Source organism: Gossypium arboreum, chromosome 1 (genome assembly GCF_025698485.1).
Source record: "Gossypium arboreum isolate Shixiya-1 chromosome 1, ASM2569848v2, whole genome shotgun sequence".
Lineage (NCBI taxonomy): Eukaryota > Viridiplantae > Streptophyta > Magnoliopsida > Malvales > Malvaceae > Gossypium > Gossypium arboreum.
In genome coordinates this window covers 104,088,854-104,108,350 of record NC_069070.1, presented here as the reverse complement: position 1 = coordinate 104,108,350, position 19,497 = coordinate 104,088,854, and the positions used below count along the sequence as shown (strand labels likewise).

The following is a 19,497-nucleotide window of genomic DNA, read 5'->3' as shown; positions in this document are numbered from 1 at the left end:
TGGTATCTTTCAACCATGGTCTTATTCATTTCATATCACGTTGCCATGGTATCTTTCAACCATGGTCTTATTCATTTCCCGTCATGTTGCCATGGTATCTTTCAACCATGGTCTTATTCATTTCATATCAGGTTGCCATGGTATCTTTCAACCATGGTCTTACACATTTCATATAAGATTGCCATGGTATCTTTCAACCATGGTCTTACACATTTCATATCAGAGAGCACTCTCCCGCGAACCTCATCCTTGCAGCGGGATTACCAGTCCAGACTAAATCCCCTGCAATATAAACTCATAGAGTATTGTCGGGATTACCAGTCCAGGCTAAATCCCCCGCAACGACAATTACTCTAATGAGCTTGGATCTGAATTACCAATCCAGGCTAAATTTAGACCCTAATTCGGATTACCCGTCTGGGCTAAATCCATTTTCCACATATTCTTCGGGAGGGCTATATCAGGGTAGGATCACCCGTCTAGGCTAGATCCTTTGTACCGTCAATTCCTCCTCAGAGATCCATCGAAATTTCCTTTCATTCAACCGGGATTTCTTCCCCTTTTTATCAAATATACCAATGTTTCATAAATTTTCATACAATGAACTTTCAAATCATATTCACATCAATAACATACATTTCAAGCATTTAAGAATATAATTCAAGTTATACGAACTTACCTAGTGAAATTGCAAAAATATCAAGATTCAGGGACATTTTGGTAAGTTACCATTTCCCAATTTTCACTCGATCTTAAATTGACAATTTCATTCAATTTATTAATTTGGATAATAAAACAATTCATTCCCTTCAATTTGGTCATTTTGACATTTTTATAAAATTGCCCCCTGAAGTTTTACTTTTATTCAATTTAGTCCTTAAGCCTAAAACATGCAAATTAGCCATGCTAGCTGAATATTCATATATATTTTCCTCCTCCTCCTCCTCTCCATTCCACATCTTTAATGTATATAACACAATTGGAAGTAACATCATCTATAATTTTTATTATTTACTTTTATGAATAATCAAACTGTCCATCTGTGTCATAGTCGCTAAATTATTTATATCTGGAGCTATAGAGCTCCAAATTAAGATCCACTAATTTTCCCTGAAACTGCACTCATATATATTATTTCCATAAAAGTTTCAGAATTTTTGGTTTAGCCAATAAGTACAGTTTATTCTTTAAATTTACCCCTATTCTGTTGTCTAACAGTTCTGACCCTTCTTCACTAAAAATTAATTATCTCCTCTTACAGAATTCAAATGATATTCCTGTTTATTTATATTGAAAATAGACTCATTCAAGATTCTAAAAATATAAATTTAAGCCCCTAATTATTTCTATCCAATTTTTTATGATTTTCAAAAGTCAGAACAGGGGAACCCGAATTCATTCTGACCTTGTCTCAAAAAATTCATTATATCTCATGATTTACAAATCCATTACTTACACCGTTTCTTCTATAAGAAACTAGACTCAATAAGATTTAATCTCATATTTTATTCATCCTATAATTAGATTTCTAAAATTTTTGGTGATTTTTCAAAGTTAGACTAGTGCTGCTGTCTAGAACTGTTTTAGTGCAAGATATTAATTACCATGTTATAACACCCTTATTTTCTTTTTCTACACCATTTCTCATCACTTTCTCTTATTTTCTCTTCACTAACATATCAAGAACATAGGACCTTATGTAAGAAAACTCTACTATAACATTATTTCCATGATTTGTTAATAATAACAAACTTAAAAACATATTGAAATCTTGATGTACTTACCTTTTCTTATTGACTTCAATCTTTAACTTGATTTTTCTCTCTCCTCCAGCTTCTATTTCTTGAATCCAACTTGATATTCTTGCTCCCCATCATCTCCTTGCTATCTTTATCTCTTGATGGCTATGGAAATTTTTTCAATTTTTAGGTGAAAATAATGAATTTTTGGAGGAAGGACTAAATTGTAAGAAAAGGAAAACTTTCTTTCTTCTTCTTCTTCTCATGTTAGTTGCATGAGAAAGGTGATCATATCCTCCTCCCCTTTCTTTCCTTTCATATATATATATTAAATAAAATAATAATAAAATAATAAAATATCATTTAAAAATTAATTTTTATTTAATTTATCTAAAATATCTCCAACATCATCATTGTCTCTAGATTTCTCTCTCTTCCAATTGACCATTTTGCCCTTTGTGATCTTTTAAAATTCCATTCTTGAGTCATCACTTAATTTGGTAAAATTGTAATTTAGTCCCTCATAATTCTTCACCTATTCAATTTGGTCCTAATTCATCAATTTTCCTTGGTTTCTAGATCATTCCACCCTTAAAATATTTTCACTATTAGTCCTTCAACTTTTCATATTTACACTTTAATCCTTCAAATTTTGAGTATTTACTCTTGGGCCACAAAACTTTTCTCACTTTTACAATTTAATCCTTTCTTGAATCAATATGTCATAATATACTTCCCAATATTGACATAACTCAAAATTTCCCTTTTTGTCACTTTATTTCCTTATTTTACTATATCACGGATAATATTTTACTATAAAAATTTTCGGGGTATTACAGTGATATTGAATTGAAAATATGAGAATTTGTAATTGGTAAGAATTTGATTGAAATTGAATTGAGAAAGTGAATTGAAAACCCTATTAACTAGTCGGGCTAAGTCGAATATAATTGGCATGCCATAGGATTGGAAGTGTTTAGGGATACTTTGTCCTCGAGTCGATGAGGCACTATATGTGTCGTAATATTGCTTCGAATAATTTCGATGAGGCACTATGTGTCGTATTATTGGTTCGGATTAAATCCGATGAGGTACTAAGTATCGATTCACTCTGGCAAGGCCGATGAGGCACAAGGTGCCGTACTATTGTGCTTGTTGGATCCATGTATCCATGAAAGTTTGAGTCAAGTTAATAGGGGTAAATGAACAAATTAGAAATTAGAATTGGTATTAAATGAACTGATATACAGTATGATTTTGTATATGAATTAGAATGAGATATTGAATTGAGATATGAAAACGAAATGTTTGAACCATGGATTCATGGAATGGATTTTTGATATAGTGAAATAATGTGTGAATCAAAATGGAGAAAAGTTATTTGAAATAGCATATTTATTTATTTATTTTTGCTTTTAAAATTTGAATTATAGTAATACCACTGAGTGTATATACTCAGTGTACGGTTGTCTCCGTGCGTAGGTTAGTTGAAGTCAAAAGTTTCGGATCAGCATCCAAGCCAATCCCGAACTCAGCAAAGTGGTGATGTATATTCTCTTTTGTAAAATGGCATGTACCTAGGTTGATTGTATAGGTCATTTTGAAATATGTTTTTGAATGGTATTATAAATTAACCTTGGATGGTTATATACAATATAAATGAAATGTTAAGATTATGAAATGGCATGGTTGGGTTATTTTGGTATGGTTTTTGAATTGGATTGAATGAAATCAATTGAATTGATTTGGATAATACATATGATATATTTATGAAATCTACGTAAATAATTTATTTAAATTTCGTATTTGATTTGATATGTCAGGTAATACCTCATAACTTTGTTCTGGTGACGGTTTAGGGTTAGGGGTGTTACATTTAGTGGTATCAGAGTTATTCAGGTTTAGTCGATTCTCAGACTAAATCGAGCTAAGAAATGAGTCTAGAGGTACATGCCATAATTGAGTCGGGATTTGGATGCTGATATATCTGTTTGATTTTGTTTTATAGTTAAAGATTTCAGATGAACGTATAGATGATGTAGATCAAGAAATGTATACTGGAGACCGTGAATTAGATGAAACAAATTCAGCAACACCGAGTGTAAATTCGATAGTTAATCAACCCCCTAATGTGGAATGGCGAAATTCTAGAGAGAGGGATGATTGACAACTACTTAGGGTCATACTTGATGCCCTTCAACGAGTAGTAGGAACTACATCTGCCACTGTAACATCCCGAATTAGGGCCTAGTCAGAATAGTGGTTTTGAGATAAAAAATCTGATATGGTAATAATTATTTAATGATTATTATAAGGTCTATGATATGTCTCTATGCTTGTGTGAAAATGTAACGCCCCAATTTTCGGGAATCCTGTGAATGTTGGCATAGGTTTAATTATGTTAGTGGGCCTCTAGAAAGCCCAAGCTTAAGATAGAACCCGGCAATTTTAGTTAATTTTTGTTCCATAAGAAAAAGGGAGTGAAATTATGAAATAGGACCTATGTGAAAATGTTTGAAAATGCTATAGGCTAAATTGAAGTGGCCAAATAAATAGGAGTGCAAAATAGGAGGATTTGCATGACAAACCTCCCATTTTACATGAAGTGGCCAGTCATCATGTTGTTGTAGACAAAATGTACACTTGATATCCATAATTTATGGTACAAATTGATACAAATTGATAATAGGTTAAGTAAATGTTCCATGATAATGGGTTAGGTAAATGTTCCATGATAATAGGTTAGGTAAATGTTCTATGATAATGGGTTAGGTAAATGTTTCATGATAATGGGTTAGGTAAATGTTTCATGATAAGAATTTCATGTCTTTTGTATTAAAGAATTAAATGGATGAAATATGAAGTTTTATTAAAAGAAAAAGGGGTGAAAAGAACAAAGTTTTGTCCATCTTTGTTCATCATAGCTGAAAATTAGAGAAGAGAAAGGAGAGGAGAAAGCTCTTGAGTATTCGGTCATTAGGAGGAGAAAAATTGAAGGTAAGTTCTTGGTACCTTGCTTCTATTTTGAGGTTCATGAGTTCTTCTTGATTCTACCTTAACTGTTGAAGTATATTTTGATTTTTAGTTGTGTTGTGAGCATTTAGTCATGAATTAAAATGAAGGAAATGGTTGTTGTTTCATGTTCTTTTGATGAAAAATGGAAGATAGGTGAAGTTGAGCCAAACAAATGAGCATGCATGTGCCTTAGATGTTAAAGGAAAAAATCAGCTAACATGTTGTGCTTTAAAATGATGAAATGGAGATTATACTTAAGTAAAATCATAGATATGTGATGATTGATTGGTGATATACATGTTTAAATAACAAGCATGCAAGTTAGGTGTGAAAGAGTGATTTGGTAATAAATCTGCTTGGGACAACAGCAGTAATGTGACTTTGGAAAATCACCATAAATTGTGGGAGATGAATTAGAAGCTGAATAAATTATGTAATTAAAGCTTAATGAGTCTAGTTTCAAATGGAATAAATGAAAACATATTTTGAATTCTGTACAATGAGAAATTTGATTCGTAATGAAGTGTGGTCAGATTAGTCAAACAGTGAAACATGGGAAACTTTGAGAAAAATCTGGTATTGATTGGCTAAACCAAAAATTCTGAAAATTTTATGGATAGAAGATATATGAGTCTATTTTCAAGGAAAATTAACAGAACTTGATTTGGAGTTTCATAGCTCCAGTTATAAATAATTTAGTGACTGTTGCTCAGGAAGACAGCTTGCAGTGAAATTATGATTATGTGGTAAACATTGACAAAAATTTGTTAATGAGTTGCTTATTGATTTCTTATAAGCTTACTATGATCTGTAGGTGTGGTTGGCCGAATATTGTAAGGGGTTAATATGTAGTTTGTATTTGAATAGTTAGATTAACGTGTTAGTAATCCAATTGTAGGCGGTTCGTGTGTGGATCTCACAAGATATCGTCGCAAAAGTGTGTAACTAACACCCTCTTTCTTAGTCTAGATCGGCAAAAGCGAAAAGCGAAATGCCAAAACCCAGATTCGTAGATTTATGAAAGTGCGAATGCTCGTGAGGTAAATCGATTAATGTTTTTGGTAAGCTGCAATGTTTGGACCGCAAAGTGCATGATTTACGTGCCCTCGATATTTTTGGGCTTAATGGGCCAAAATTGGAATGATGAATAACGGCCCAATTCGGCAAGAACCCTCGATGCGTGATTACATTAGTACGTGAAAAGTAGGAATATGCATGAAAAACCCTAAAATAGATAAATTACTGAAATACCTTTAAAAGTGGAAAATTATTGTTATACCCCTAGGTGTAAAATTACCGTTATACCCCAGGGTTAATTTTGACCGAAAAGCATGACGATCCGATTACGTATGATGTATGCCATGATTATATATTTGTTGCATGGGGACATGGGTTATATTATGGAGGAAGCGTTCGGTGGCTATGCCACAAATATTCGATCCGGTGGCTCGCCACAAATATCTCGATCTGGTGGCTCGCCACAAATATCGATCTGTGGCTCGCCACATATATCTGATACGGTGGCTCGCCACGATTATCTGATCCGTGACTCTGTCACATTATTCATTCTCAGCAGCCATGCTGCAAATTCTATGGTGTGTAGCGGTTGGGTGGGTCGAGTTGTCTCCCCACACGGTGTAAGGTCGATGCGGGGTGTATACGGTTGGATATGGTTGGGTTTCGCATAAACATGTAATATCTGTTACGTTACGCTATGGGCCTATGGGCTTTATTCAGATTGCGCTGCAGGCTAAGGCCAACTTATTCTGTTTCTGTGGGTTGAGTTGATTTAGACTATGGTTGGGTTATTTTACACACTGAGTTTCCCCAAACTCATCCCTTTTATTTTCATCCACGCAGGTAATCCCCAACCATAGTGGGCTTGGAGCTGTGAGGGAATTCGGAGTGGCCACCTGTTCTGAAAGTTTGATTTTCTTCTGGTGAACTGGACATCATTTTAATTACGTTTGAGGTTTTGGGCTTTTAAATGTAATAAGGCCGCTTATTTATTTTTGATGTTTTTTATATGTTTTATTAAGATAGGTAATATTTATATTTAACTGTTGAAATTAGATAGCTTTAGGGCGCGTTTTCAAAAACAATAATGGATTTCAAAATAACACGAAAACAAGCAAAGCTTCCGTAATGAAGATATTTTCCAAAATTAATCACTTTTCCTAAAAAGGACTTAATCAAATTGGTTTCCTAGAAATATACATGACGTTAAGGTATGGCAATGGCGGTTTGCATGTCTAGGATTGGATTCGAAGGGAGTTTGGTACTTAGCGATCCGATGGACTCACCTCCTCTTTTGGTTTCCTACGGTGCACGACTTCCATTCACCTTAACCCTTAATGAATTAATCTTTTGAACATCAAGTACGATTTTCTGGACTTAGAATGGAAATTTTTTTTTACGTTTTTGATGTGGCATGCCGGATCCGGCCATAACTTCTGGGCCGGGTTTGGGGTGCTACAGAAAATTTCATGAGGTAATTTTATTGGAAAAGTGCTCAACTAGACTTTAAGGACTAAATCGAATAATTTGTAAAACTTGTGTTCTAGAAGCAATTAGCATGAAATTGAATTGGAATATTAATTAGAGGTCCTTAAAGAGTAATTTTACCAAGTTCTAACAATTTGGACAAAAATGGGCTTGGAAGGGTAAAATTTGAAAGAATGGTAAAAAGGACATTTTGGTCATTTAGGGGTAAAATGAATTAAAAGACAAAAATTAAAAGCCAAATGTGCCCATCTTCCTCCCATGGCCGTGTGAATCAAGAGGGGAGCCATGGCTAGGGTTTCCAAGCTTTCAAGCTCAATAGTAAGTGATCCCGAGCCTCGTTTTTAACGTTCTTTGTATTTTTAAAATCCCGGTAACATGCTCTACTCGTTTCTACCATTATTTTGAGGTAATTAATAATTTACCCATGCATGACATGCTAGTATTTTTATTTTTAATGGTATAATATGAAAGATTGAAATGTATTTAACACCTTTTACTAAGTGATTTTTCATGAAAAAGCTAAAAAGGACTAAACTTAAAAAGGTGTAAAATAGGTAACTAAAAATCTATTTTAATGAGAAATGTGGGCTGCCATAAGATTGAATATGGTTCGGCTACACTTGGGTAATCAAGAAATTAAACACATTTCATTTTACAAGCCTAGGGACTAAATTGCAAATATGTGAAAGTTTTGGGGTAAAATTATAAATTTTCAAAACTATGATTTTTGGGTCAACTTGAACAATGTGATTCCTAAATAGTCTATATTTGAAATTATAGATCAAGGAAATCGAGGGCTTAAATCGGGAAAATACAAGGTTATGGATTAAAATGGTAACTTTGTCGTTTTTGTATTTGAGGTAAGTTCGCGTGATTTAATAAGCATATTATTCATGTTATTATTGTTATACATGAAATATATCTTGCTATGATTGTATTGAATTTGACGTTAATGGACATTTGATGGAAATTGACATTTTAAATTAAATGAATAAGTTTGTATGAAAACTAGATGATATGTTATTTTTGGTTGTATGGACTAATGCCCAAATAAACATGAAAATGTGTTGAATTGAATGTACATTGCATGATCATCTATGCATATTGATATACTTGATGAAAAGAGAAAATCCCGGTTGAATGAAAAGGGATGTCCGATGGATAAACCATTGTTTACATGACATGAGATCTTGCATGTGTTGCAGAAAAGGATTTAGCCCAGACGGGTGATCGTGTGATTTCATGATAGGTTTTAAATATTTATAATTACTCGTTCTTAAACTAACTATTTTTTGCGATGTAGGCAAGTGTACCTATCGAACAGTATTATAGTTTTAGCAAGACCGGATTGTCCAACCCAAAGGAACTAAAAGTATTAGTAATGACTGTCTTTTTATTATCTAGCCTAAGAATAAAAAGGTTTTGTTTTAATTAACTAATTATCTAAACTAAGAACGCATAGAGAAAAGAATTGGGAATTGTTTTTGGGAAAAACCGATTGACTTAAGACAATACCTAAGGAAAAATCCACCTAGACTTTACTTGTTATTCTGGCTCCGAATCGAACGATTTATTCATTCAACTTGTTCCATAGAAATCCCTAAGTTATGTTATTATCCCTATTCAAGACTAATAACGTCTAATCCCTAGATTGAATAACCGAGACTTTTCTTTAATTAACACTCTAGGGTTGCATTAACTTGATCTATGGATCCCCTTATTAGGTTTCACCCTAATCCGGAAAAAATTTGTCACCCTATGTCTAAGCGCGCAATCAACTCCGCTTAATTATGACAAATGTACTCTTAGACAGGGTCTATTCCTCCTCTGAATAAGAGCATGTCTTGAATCAGTATCCTAGGATATCAAAATAAGAATTAAGAACACATAATTAAGAACAAGTTAAATATTTATCATACGATTAGAAAATAATAACAAGATCCGTCTTAGGTTTCATTCCCCTTAGGTATTTAGGGGTTTTAGTTCATAACTAAATAAGAAAACATCTCAGAAGAATAAAGAATACAAAACATAAAAAAAAACCTAAAACTTCTGAAGGGAAATTGAGGAGAGATCTTCAGTCTTGATGATGAATCCGGGTTCTGAGATGGATCAATCGGCTTCTTTAGAGTAATTCCTTACTTCCCCTTCTCCGTCTCCTCTTTTCTTCCTTCTCTAGGGTGTATTTATAGGCTTTGGAATGCCTAGAAGCCCTCAAAATTAGCCTTTTTCGAATTGGACTCAACTTGGTTCGGTAGGGACATGCCCGTGGCACATGCCCGTGTTTGATTTCTTCAGGCCGTGCTCGAGCCTGCTAAATTGACACGGCTGTGTGGTCTGCCCGTGTGAGGAAGTCTAGGCCGTGTTGATTTCGTACTTTGGCCTATTTTCTCCGTTTTTGGCCTGTTTCTCGTTCCTTTCGCTCTCCTATGCTCTCCTAAGTATAAAACATGAAATTAAAGCATTAAGAGCATCGAATTCACCAATTCTAATGGGAAATCATCCATAAAATAAATTAAACATGGGGTAAAAATATGTATAATTTATGGTTTATCAAATACCCCCACGCTTAAGCATTTGCTTTTCCTCAAGAAAAATTCTCAACTCATAATCAAAATAAATTCTTCTCAACTTATAATTTCTATTGATAATATCTCACATTAATCCATAAGTAATCATACATTGAGAATTCAACTAAAAGAACATAAAAGTTTCAAACATTCTGAGTTGAGTATTTAATCATGCAAACATAGGTGTCTCTCCTCATCTGAGTAATTACCTTTTGATTCAGAATATCACAGAGTTTTACATCCTCACTAAAGATTCACTCAAATCACTCGAGGTGTTTAAGGACAATAAATGAAGCACTCAATAGTTAATAATGAAAAGTCATTACCATAGGCTTGCATGAAAATCAAATCTCCACCACTATAATTTAAGATGATACATTAATCAAAAGGTCTTTAGAGGGTTGTAATGCGGCTTGGTTAGGGGGTGTGGTCACAAGATGAAAGAAAGGGTTAAAATCAAGATTGAATTGACAAATTACCTAACTAGAAAAAGAGTTAATCATTACTTGCGTACAACAGAGCTTCTTCTCAGAATATGGAATTACTGATATATATACATAGTTTTTTTTTTAAGAACAAGTTAAATAATATGGACTAACTATTAAGAACAAAACATAGCTAAGCAATCCATTTAACTTAAATCTAGACAAAAATAGTGATTAATTTAAGGGATTTCAACAATAATGGGTTAAAGGTTAATATTAAGGGTAGTATAAGAAATGACTTGTTAGGGTCAAGGGGGTTTACTATGGGTTAATCGTAAAGGTAGGCTTTTCATGGCATGAGTGGGTTAATCTTAAGTGCCTTAATGATTTTGACATATCAAATCAAATAGTGTGGTCTCGACATGCATAATCAAGCAAGTTCTAGAATAACAGTTCAATACTAACGCACTCAAAGCAATGATGAAAGTGAGCATGAAAGAACTAATAGATGCTCAAAAGCTCAAAAATCTCACAAAAATTATGGCTTTTTGATGTTAAAACTTGTGAATTCCAATTCAAAGTAATACCTAGACTTGGGGAAACAATCTATAATAAAAGTAGTTTTAATAAAAATTAAAAATATAAAATAATAAATAAATGTTTTTAAACATCTTCATCGTCGGATGGTTCGCGAGGTGGGACTGGCGATGAGATGTGGAGGTGCTGACAAATCTGCTATAGAGTAGCATCAATGTTGTCAAATCGTTGAAAACACTATTGCTCGAATCGAGTGAGGCGCTCAGAGATGTCAGCGTATGAAGTCACCGCATGAACTGGACGAGAGGGTGGTGGTGGCTGAGTCGGTGGGCCCTTGTGCTGTGGGGGGACATCATCAGGAATGTCCTCATAGGCCTCCTCTTCAGTAGATTGGGCGAGATGATACTGGGGAGGGTAGGTTCCTCGGCGCCTCTCGATCATCCTCATGCTAAGTATGCTCGAGATGCCTTGTGGAGATATCTAGCCGATGAAGGTGAGGGATGATTCTTGGGCCACGGTGTTGAGGAGTCCGAAGTGTTGCACCAGCTAAGTCACGTAAGAGCCAATGGAGATGACTCCCTTCTTATGCCGCTCTGTTTGGTGCTAAATTACGAGGGTGATGAAATAGGCAAGGTCGATGACGTGCCTGTGCGACATGCACCATAAGAAGTAGGCATCGTGGGTGTTGACAACACCAGTGCTCTCTCGCCTCCCTGTAACCGTGTGAGTTAAAATAACGTGTAAGTACCTCAGAGATGGTGGGAGAACTGATGCCTTGGAGCAGCTAGGATTGTAGGAGGCCACGCCAGGGGCCAAAGTGTGCCAGTACTTCGAGGGAGAGAAATGTATGTGGCGACTGAGAGCATGTAGTTCATTCTCCTCCTTGAACTCCTCTGTATAAAAGCCTAGTGCAGCACCAAACTCTAGGACGCTTAGTTGGCGGATTAATCCACCTAGGCGAAATTGAACCGTGCTGGGATCATTTTAGTTCGTCATTACGGTCTAAAGATAGAATGTTGTGCATAGTTCCATCGTGAGCTCAAGGTATGTTGGCTCGATAATCCCAAAGAATAGCTCCCAAGGGTCGGTGGTTCAGAGGGCTCAAATCGAATCAGCCAACTAAACTTGTTCTACAGCAGCCTAGACGATGCAGCGACCAACAATTAAAGGTCGGGCCTGAAATATTTGGAACAGTTCTTCCTAGAGCCCTCGGGGGAACTGTAGGAGAAGGTGACGAATTTTCGCGGTTGGACCCGCAGAAGAGGACGCTCCCTTCCTCTTCTTTGAAGCAGGTACGACGGTTTTCTTTCCTTGTGGAGACGACATCACAAGCCTATAATATAAAGAATAATAATAATAGGTAAACAAATTTGAAAAAATAAAAGGCATGAATTTGGAACTAATTATTTCAGCCAATACTATTAATATAAAGCAAACTAAACCACAATAACAATGAGAATGAGAATAGAAATGTAATGGGTATGAGGTTTTCCTAATTTCAATTGAACACGGAATGTGTGATGTAAATTAAATGATATACATTGGCATGGTAATAGCATGAGAATAAACATAGTAATGTCATGGGTATGAGGTGTTCCTAATAACTTGATTTAACACAAAATGTATGATAACTAACCTAAGAATGCAAATTAAATGATAGAAAAATGAAAAATAGTTCAAAAGATATGAAGATTATGTTGATAATAAGCATTAGAAATAAGTAAAATTGAAGTGAAAGGAGTAAACAAACACTAAGGGAAAGAGATTGAGCGTAAAAAATAAAGTGGGAAGCAGCGCACGGGCGTAGCAGGGAGGCCATGTGGAGTTGCAACGGCTAGGGTTAGGGTTTTTTTGAATGGGAAAGAAAGTGAATAGTGTAGGGTATTTATAGATTTTGGGCCACACAGCCAGGGCACACCCCCGTGTTCCCCAATTTCAGCCTGTGTGATTTGCGAATTTCAAAATTGGGCGCGTCTGACATTTAGTACACGCCTATGTTCCTCGGGCGTGTAGGTTCACACGGCCATGTCACACGACCGTGTCTAGTTTCATTCGCTTCTCCCACACCCGTGTGTACAAGCCCCACGCCTGTGTCAATCTAACAGGTTCGACCACGGGTGTTAGACACGGATGTGTCACACGCCCGTGCTGTTTTAACAGGTTCAACCATGGGTCTTCTACACGGGCGTGTCGCACGCCCATGTTGTCTTGGTAGGCTTGACCACGGCCATGTCGCACGGCTGTGGCATTTTATCGTAGCCCGTGTTGGGGAAATCCTTAACCTGTTTTCGTACGGCTTTAAGCACGCCCGTGTGCTTGGCCGTGTCTCTGTGAAAACACTTGTATTCAAGATTTCTATTAGTAAGTTAGGAGTTAAATACCAAAATTTAAAGAAATTAATATTGTTAGTGCTCGGGTTGCCTCCCGAGAAGCGCTTATTTATAGTCTAAGCTCGACTTACCTCTCCAGTGAATGGTCATGGTGGTTTAAGGAGTTTATACTCCTCATTCCTGCTATCAATCTCATCAAAATAAGGTTTTAATCAGGTGTTGTTTACCTTAAAAGTGCCAAACTTGGGATGACTCACCTCACCTCCACTGTACCAAATGGAAAAATACTGAGTACCGTAAGAGGGTTTCCTCATTTGGTGTGGTAGTGACAATGTAGGGATTTGCGACATCTAATAAGACTTTATCACCAACCTTAAGTTGATTTGGAGAGGTATCGGGCTCGTTCTGGCGTAGTTTCTGTTTATCGTGTGTTCTCGGTTTATGTGTTCACCATTCATCTAGCTCCTCTATTTGCAGCATTTGTTCTTCATAAATAGAACCTCTACTATTGTTTGAGAGTGGCTCATGTACTTCCTTCAGACTTAACTCTTGCAAAGTGGGTTGTATCATGTGGTCAGTTTTAATAGAATGGTTTAGACGATCACTTTCAATTTCCGATGTGTTGTCAGAATTGCGAACTTGAAGGGTGAGTGTTTCGTCCCCTACGCGAAGCGTGAGCTCACCTGTGCCAACATCAATAATTGTTTTAGCAGTTGCTAAAAAGGGTCTTCCTAGGATTAAAGGAGTATTGCTATCCTCCTCTATGTCTAAAACAATGAAGTCAACGGGAAAAATAAATTTATCGATTTTGACTAGCACATCTTCAATAATACCCCTAGGAAATCTTATAGTTTTATCTGCTAATTGAATGCTCATCCTAGTCTATTTGGGTTTCCCGAGACCTATTTGCTTGAACATTTTAAAAGGCATGATGTTGATACTAGCCCCTAAATCAGCTATAAATCAGCTAATGCATTATTAACATCTAAACTACCAATTAAGCAAGGAATCGTAAAACTCCCTGGATCTTTTAGTTTATGCTGTAGCTTATTTTTCAGAATAGCTGAGCACACTGCGTTTAGCTCCACATGCGACGCCTCGTCCAACTTCTGCTTATTTGCTAAAAGCTCTTTTAAGAATTTCATTACGCTTGGCATCTACAATAGAGCTTCAATAAACGATAAGTTAATATGTAATTTTTTTAAGAGTTTAAGGAATTTACCAAATTGTTCATCTGAGCGGTCTTTCCTTGTGGCGTTGGGGTATGGTACACGAGGTTTATATTCGACATTTACTGATTTGTTTGTATTTTGATCTACCTCACCTTAACCTGTACTTGCCACAGTTTTTTACCGCAGTTCTGGTTCAGGCTCCACAAATCCTTCTTCATTTTGAATATTAATCGCGTTGAGCTATTCCTTTGGGTTGGGTTTAGTATTCCTTGGTAAACTACCTTGTGGTCGTTCAGAGATTAGTTTGGAAAGCTGGCCTATCTGAGTTTCGAGCCCTTGGATCGACGCTTGTTGATTCTTAAGTGCTATATCGGTGTTTTAGAAATGAGTTTTTGACACTGATATAAACTTTAAGAGCATCTCTTCTAGGTTCGGCTTCTTTTCCTGTTGGTAGGGTGGTTGCTGAAAACCTGGAGGATGTTGTGGTCTTTGATTTCCTTGGCCTCTCCACGAAAAATTGGGATGGTTCCTCCAACCTGTATTGTAAGTGTTACTAAATGGATTTTTTTGAGGTCGAGGATTATTACCCATGTAGTTTAGTTGCTCGTTATCCATGTTATGGGTATAAGGTTGATATTCCGCATGGCTTGTTCTACCGCTACTTGCTTCGCACTGCATTACTGGGTGAACCTGTGAAGAACTAAGAAAACCATCAATTTTTTTATTCAAGAGTTCTACCTGATTTGACAGCATGGTGACCGAATCGACGTTATAAACACCGGCTATTTTCGTTGACTTGCCACTGATAGTTATTCAGTAACATCTCCTCAATAAACTCATAGGCATCTTTAGGTGTTTTATTAATGATGGTTCCGCCAATAGCTGCGTCAACCATTTGCCGAGTCGAATGATTCAGACTATTGTAAAATGTTTGAACTTGGAGCCAAAGCGGTAACCCATGGTGAGGGCACCTTCGCAGTAAGTCCTTGTATCTCTCCCATGAATCGTGGAGGGTTTCTAAATCCATCTGCACAAAAGAAGAGATATCATTACGTAATTTAGCCGTGTTAGCCGGCAGAAAATATTTTAGTAAGGATTTTTCGGTCATTTGTTCCCAAGTATTAATTGACCCTCATGGTAACGAGTTCAACCATTGTTTAGCTTTGTTCCTCAATGAAAAGGGAAACAACCGAAGACGTATGGCATCATCAGAATTGCCATTAATTTTAAATGTATCGGATAGTTCTATGAAGTTGGCTAAATGAGCGTTGGGATCCTCATCCTGCAAACCATCAAACTGAACAAATTCTTGTATCATTTGAATAGTGTTAGGTTTTAATTCAAAAGTATTTGCAGCTACAGTAGGTCTAACTATGCTCGGTTCAGTTCCTGTTAAAGAAGGTTTTGCATAATCATACATAGTGCGTGGAGCAGGATTTTGATTAACCGCAATTGCAGGAGGTAGCTGATTGCCTTGGTTTTTAGCCATCTCTTCAGTTGGGGGTTGAGAATCGTCTTCTTGCTCGTTCTCCGTGTATCTTAAGCTTTGCCTTATTTCTCTTTGGTTTCTACAAACTGTACGATCGATTGATTTCTTTGTCAAAAAGTAATGGTCCTGACGGGTTTCTTCTAGTCATAAACTATAAAAACCTGCCAAGAGAAGGAAAAAAAGTAAATAAGTAAGCAATAATAATTGTAATATAAAATTAAATTGCAAGAAAAATAAATGGCTAAAGTAATAAAAATTGAGCGTTCCTAATATCTTAGTTCCCGGATAACGGCACCAAAAACTTGATCGCGTGATTTCGTGTTAGGTTTTAAATATTTATAATTACTCGTTCTTAAACTAACTATTATTGCGATGTAGGCAAGTGTACCTATCGAACAGTAGTATAGTTTTAGCAAGACCAGATTGTCGAACCCAAAGGAACTAAAAGTACTAGTAATGACTATTTTTTTATTATCTAGCCTAAGAATAAAGAGGTTTTGTTTTAATTAACTAATTATCTAAACTAAGAACGCACAGAGAAAAGAATTGGGGAATTGCTTTTGGGAAACATCAATTGAATTAAGACAATACCTAAGGAAAAATCCACCTAGACTTTACTTGTTATTCTAGCTCCGAATCGGACGATTTATTCATTCAACTTGTTCCGTAGAGATCCCTAAGTTATGTTATTGTCCCTATTCAAGACTAATAACTTCTAATCCCTAGTTATTTCAAAAAAAAAAAAACTTCTAATCCCTAGATTGAATAACCGAGACTTTTCTCTAATTAACACTCTAGGGTTGCATTAACTCGATCTATGGATCCCCTTATTAGGTTTCACCCTAATCCGACAAAATTTTGTCACCCTATGTTTAGACGTTCAATCAACTCTGCTTAATGATGACAAATGTACTCTTAGACAGGGTCTATTCCTCCTCTGAATAAGAGCATGTCTTGAATCAGTATCCTGGGATATCAAAACAAGAATTAAGAACACATAATTAAGAACAAGTTAAATATTTATCATACGATTAAAAAATAATAACAAGATTCATCTTAGGTTTCATTCCCCTTAGGTATTTAGGGGTTTTAGTTCATAACTAAATAAGAAAACATCTCAGAAGAATAAAGAATACAAAACATAAAGAAAACCCAAAACTCCTAAAGGGAAATTGAGGAGAGATCTTCAGTCTTAATGATGAATCCGGCTTCTGAGATGGATCAATCGGCTTCCTTGGAGTAATTCCTTACTCCCCCTTCTCCGTCTCCCCTTTTCTTCCTTCTCTAGGGTGTATTTATAGGCTTTGGAATGCCTAGAAGCCCTTGGGCTCGGCAGGGACACGCCCGTGGTACACGCCCGTGTTCGATTACTTCAAGCTGTGCTCGAGCCTGGAAAATTGACACGGCTATGTAGTCTGCCCGTGTGAGGAAGTCAGGCCGTGTTGATTTCATACTTTGGCCCATTTTCTCCATTTTTGGCCCGTTTCTCTTTCCTTTCGCTCTCCTATGCTCTCCTAAGTATAAAACATGAAATTAAAGCATAAGGAGCATCGAATTCACCAATTCTAATGGGAAATCATCTATAAAATACATTAAACATGGGGTAAAAATATGTATAATTTATGGTTTATCAACAGGTAATCCGTTTATCTCAATATAGAAATGATCTAGCCCAGATAGGTGTTCCTCAAGTGATCGAGCCTCCCGAAGAATATGTGTACATTAAGGATTTAGTCCGGATGAGTAATCTAATTAAGGACTAAATTTAGCCTGGACTGTTAATTCAGAATCCGAATTTATGAAAGTGTATGTCATTGTAAGGGATTTAACTTGGACTGGTAATCCTGACAACACTTTGTGTGTTATGATACGGGGGATTTAGCCTGAACTGGTAATCCCGCCGTAATGAGTGAGGCTCGCGGGAGTGCGTACTTGAAATGATCACTTGCATGACTTGACGATAAATGTGGTATCCATTAAGATTCTAAGGAATTTAATGGGAATTAATATGAGAAATGGAACGGAAACACTTGAAATGATAAACTCATCTATGCTTAGATGATACTAGTATGATGTAGATGATTATCATGTTTAGATGAGTGGTTGTGCTAAGAGATAGCACAAGTACGTACTCAAAACCGATGAGCATGTGTTTGCCATGTGAAATGAAATGGACTTATGATAAGAGTGCAAATGAATGAGTGGTATTTATGAGAATAATTTCTATGACAAATTTGTGATGGTTATCATCATGTTGCACTAAGACAGATTAGTACAATACTAGCGGCTTGACTTTGAAAATCCACCAAAAATAGTGGAAATTGAGTTAAAGGCTAAGTAAAACATTAAATTAAATCTTATTGAGTTTAGTTTCAGATAAAGGAAATGGTGTAAGAAAAGGAATCTCATATGATGAGATTTTTGAATTTTTGTGAAACAGGGTCAGAATGATCTCGGACTCCCTCATCTTAATTTTTAAAATCTTTAAAAATTTTAAAAAACTTATTATGAGTTATAAATTATATGCTTAAAATCCTTAATGAGTCTATTTTCAAAGGAAATATATGAGAGCATCACCTGAGTCCCGTACTATGATATAATTAATTCATAGTGAAGAGAGGTCGGAATTGCCAGATAGCAAAATAGGGGTAACTTTAAAGAATAAACTGTGCTTATTGGCTAGACCAAAAATTCTGAAAATTTTATGGTAAGAAGATATATTAGTTTAGTCTTAAGGAAAATTAACGGATCTTAATTTGGAGTTCTGTAGCTCTAGATATAAATGATTTAGTGTTTGTGCCTTAAGAAAACAACTTGACTGGATTTTGAATAAATAGAGAGAAATTGAAATAGCATATTAATTCATTGCTTATTATTTTCATGCGAGCTTACTAAGCGTAAAGCTTACTCCCTCCTTTCTATTTCTTTTAGTGTTGTCAGGTTAGCTCGGGGTTGGAGAATGTTGGAGACAACATCACACTACCAAGCTATCACCTTGGGATATTGATACATAGGTTGAAAAGTTTCATGTGAGTGGCATGTATAAGGATTAGTTTTTATGGTATGTGTTCTATGATTTGGCCAAATGTATTGACTTATTTTCATTTATTTGTATATGGCCATAGGGTGTGGCTCATATTGAGTATGGTTTGTAAATCTATCTATCCATGCTATGTTATAATGTTTATGATGAAATAATGTAAACATGATGGTTGGCTATACATGACCGGTGTTGTGACATGCATATGTGATGAATGCTTCACGACCATTCGAAGTGATCATGACCATGTTTAAGATATAATATGGCAAGTGAGATAATAATGCCTTGAATGTGAATGCTTGATGGATAAGTTGATAATCATGGTATAAGAGAATAAGTGGTAAAGTATTTGGCTTGGTCAAATGAATGAGATATGGTATGCCTAGATTCAGTATAATGTGAGAATATGTAAAACGTGTATGATACCTTGAAAATGTCATGTTGTGTCACAATAAAGAGTGTTTTAATCATTAAAATGCTACTATGAATTGTGATTATGATGTGTATTAAGTTGTAAGGGATTATGGGTAACATGAAGGCTTGAAAAACTAGTTTAAGTGTTGGCTACACGGGCTAAGATAAGACTGTTGTGAGGGACATAGCTTGGTGACATGGGGGTGTGACCTGGCTGTGTGGTTCAAATTGTGTGCTGATGTCATAAACAGAGAGTTACAC

At 35.8% G+C, this 19,497-nt stretch overlaps 1 non-coding gene across 1 annotated transcript; it reads left to right on the top strand.

Moving 5' to 3' along the window:
* The first annotated feature begins 15,246 nt into the window (after nucleotides 1-15,246).
* On the top strand, nucleotides 15,247-15,353 carry LOC128282215 (small nucleolar RNA R71). Its single transcript, XR_008272429.1, has one exon. It is a non-coding gene; the product is annotated as a small nucleolar RNA R71 (small nucleolar RNA).
* Nucleotides 15,354-19,497: the final 4,144 nt, after the last annotated feature.